Here is a 3,739-nt window from a genome sequence, read left to right as displayed (position 1 = left end):
CTGTGAAATATGCCATTGGTACGTTAATGTGTATCGCATTGAATGTGTAAATTGCTTTGGGTAGTATGGACATTTTGATGATGTTAATTCTTCCAATCCATGAACATGGTATATGTTTCCATTTGTTTGTGTCTTCCTTGATTTCTTTCTTCAGTGTTATGTAGTTTTCTGAATACAGGTCTTTTACCTCTTTGGTTAGGTTTATTCCTGGGTATTTTATTTTTCTTTTTGCTATATCAAATGGAATTTTTTCCCTGATTTCTGCTCCTGCTGTTTCATTGTTGGTGTACAGAAATGACACTGATTTCTGGATATTGACTTTGTATCCCGCGGTTTTGCCAAATTCATTTATTAGGTCGAGTAGTTTTTTGGCCGAGTCTATAGGAGTTTCAATGTACTCTATCATGCCATCTGTACACAGGGGCAGTTTTGTTCCCTCCTTTCCAATTTGGATGCCTTTTATTTCGTTTTCTTGTCTGGTCGCTGTGGCTAAAACTTCCAGTACTATATTGAATAGAAGTGGCGAAAGTGGACAGCCTTGTCTTGTTCCTGATCTTAGTGGAAAAGATTTTAGTTTTTGCCCATTGAGTATGATGTTGGCTGTAGGTCTCTCATATATGGCCTTTATTATGTTGAGGAATGCTCCCTCTATTCCCACTTTGCCGAGTGTTTTTTTTATCATAAATGGGTGCTGCACCTTATCAAATGCTTTCTCTGCTTCTATTAATATGATCATGTGGTTTTTGCCTTTGCTTTGGTTTATGTGGTGTATTACACTTACTGATTTGCGAATATTGTACCATCCTTGCATCCCTGGGATGAATCCCACTTGATCATGGTGGATGATCCTTTTAATGTATTGTTGGATGTGGTTTGCCAATATTTTGTTGAGGATTTCAGCATCTATGTTCATCAGCGATATTGGCCTGAAGTTTTCTTTCTTTCTTGTGTCTTTGTCTGGTTTGGGGATTAGCATGATGCTGGCCTCATAAAAAGAGTTTGGGAGTCTTCCATCTTTTTGGATTTTTTGGAATAGTCTGTGAAGGATAGGGGTTAGCTCTTCCTTAAATGCTTTGTAGAATTCTCCTGTGAAACCATGCTGTCCAGGGCTTTTGCGTGTCGGGAGTTTTCTGATCACTGCTTCAATTTCATTGGCTGTTATTGGTCTGTGCAGGCTTTCTGCTTCTTTTTCATTGAATTTTGGAAGATTATGTTTTTCTAGAAATTTGTCCATTTCACCTAGGTTTTCAGATTTCTTGGCATACAGTTCTTCATAGTAGTTTCTTACAATCCTTTGTAGTTCTGTGGTATCTATCACTTGTAATCTCTCCTCTTCCATTTCTGATTGTGTTTTTTTGGGTCCTGTCTCTTTTTTGCTTGATGAGTCTGCCTAAAGGCTTTTTGATCTTGTTTATTTTTTCAAAGAACCAGCTCCTGGACTCATTGATTCTTAGAACTGTGCTTTTAGTCCCTATGTCATTTAATTCTGCTCTAACCTTGGTTATTTCCTTCCTTCTACTTGCTCTGGGCTGTCTTTGTTGTTGTTCCCCAAGTTCTTGTGGACATAGGGTTAGGTTTTTTGTTTAAAATGTTTCCATCTGTTTTAGGTAGGCCTGTATCACTATGAACTTCCCTCTCAGAACTGCCTTTTCTGTGTCCCATAAGTTTTGGGTTGTTGTGAGTTCATTTTCACTTGTTTCCAGAAACTTTTTTATTTCTTCCCTAATTTCAATCTTGACCCATTCATTGTTTAATAGCATGCTATTTAATCTCCATGATTTTGAGTGTTTTGGGTTTTTTTTTCCCCTTGGGGTTCATTTCCAGTTTCAGTCCCTTGTGTTCCGAGAAAATGCTTGGTGTGATTTCAATTTTCTTGAAATTGTTGAGGCTTGTTTCGTGTCCTATCATGTGGTCCATCTTTGAAAATGTTCCGTGTACATTTGAAAAGAATGTGTATTTAGCTTCTTTGGGATGGAAGGCTCTGTATATATCAGTAAAGTCCATTTCATCCAGGGTATTGTTCAGTGCCACAATATCTTTGTTGATGTTTTGTTTGGAAGATCTGTCCATTTTTGACAGTGGGGTGTTAAAATCCCCCACTATAATTGTGCTGCTGTTAACATCTTTCTTGAAGTCCTCTAAGATTTTCTTTATGTATTTGGGTGCTGCTGTGTTGGATGCATATATGTTTACAATGTTTATGTCTTCTTGGTGGATTCTTCCCTTGAGTATTAAGAAGTGACCTTCTGGGTCTCTCTTTATGGCCCTGTTTTGGAAGTCTATTTCTTTCTGATAGGAGTATTGCTACCCTGGCTTTTTTTTTTCCATTTGTTTGCTTGGAAAATTTCTTTCCAGCCTTTCACTTTCACCCCGTGTAGGTCTTTTGTCCTGAGGTGGGTCTCTTGTAGGCAGCATATGTGTGGGTCATGCTTTCTTATCCATTCAACTATTCTATGTCTTTTGATTGGAGCATTTAATCCATTTACGTTTAAGGTTATTATTGATAGGTATTTATTCATTGCCATTTACATGCCTGTCTCTCTCTCTCTCTCTCTTCTCCTTCCTTTCCTTAAAGCAGTCCCTTTAGTATCTCCTGCAGAGCTGGTTTGGTGGAGGTGTATTCTTTTAGACTTCTTTTGTCTTGGAAGCTCCTTATTTGGCCTTCTATCTTGATTGAGAGCTTTGCTGGATAAAGTAGCCTTGGTTGCAGACCTCTGGTTCTCATTACTTGGAATATTTCTTGCCATTCTCTTCTGGCTTGGGGCACTTCCATTGAGAAGTCAGCTGCTAGCCTTATTGGGGTTCCCTTGTATGTTACTTCCTGTTTCTCCCTTGCTGCCTTTAAGATTCTCTCTTTGTCTTGAAATTTTGCCATTTTAATTATGATGTGTCTTGAGGTGGGCCTCTTTGGGTTCCTCTTGATTGGGACTCTGTGTTTCCTGGATTTGTGTGACTTTTTCTCTCATCAAATTAGGGAAGTTTTCCATCATTACTTTTTCAAATAGTTTTTCTATCCCTTGCTCTTCTTCTTCTTCTCCTTCTGGTATCCCTATTATATGGATATTATTAAGTTTCATATTGTCTTGCATTTCTCTTAATCCTGTTCATTCTTTCTGAGCCTCTTTTCCTTTTCTTGCTCTTTCTGGGTGTTTTTTCTACTTTGTCCTCCAGTTCGCTGATCTGATCTTCTGCTTCATCGATCCTGCTTTTCATTTCTTCTACTGTGTTCTTCAGTTCAGAAATTGTATTCTTCATTTCCTCTTGGCCCTTGTTGATAGTTTCTATTTCCTTTTTCACGTTGATATAGTTTGCAGTGAGTTCATTGTAGTTTCCCTGTAATTTTTCGTAGCTCTTTGTGAGCTCGTTGAGCTTCCTGATAATCATTTCTTTGAACTCAATATCTGATAGTTGAGTTGCCTCTATTTCATTTAGCATTCTTTCTGAGGCTTCCTCCTTTCCCTTCATTTGGGGATTGTTTCTTTGTATTCCCATTGTTTGTGAGACCCTTCTTGTTAGCCTCTGTTTCTTGAATCGATCTGTTCCTTTTCCCTGGGTTTATGGTGTGAACTTCTGTGGTAGAATACCTGTGAGATTCAGTGGTGCAGTCCCTTTCGGGTATCCTGGTGTTCACAGCTTCCCCCTACTCTTTTTCGTGATCACTTGGAGGGGTAAGGCAAAAGTGGTATAAGACAGCAAGAGAGTATTCTATGATATTTAGAGTAGCATCCAGTAGGAAAGA

This window comes from Phyllostomus discolor, chromosome X (genome assembly GCF_004126475.2).
Source record: "Phyllostomus discolor isolate MPI-MPIP mPhyDis1 chromosome X, mPhyDis1.pri.v3, whole genome shotgun sequence".
Lineage (NCBI taxonomy): Eukaryota > Metazoa > Chordata > Mammalia > Chiroptera > Phyllostomidae > Phyllostomus > Phyllostomus discolor.
This window is presented reverse-complemented; position numbering follows the sequence as displayed.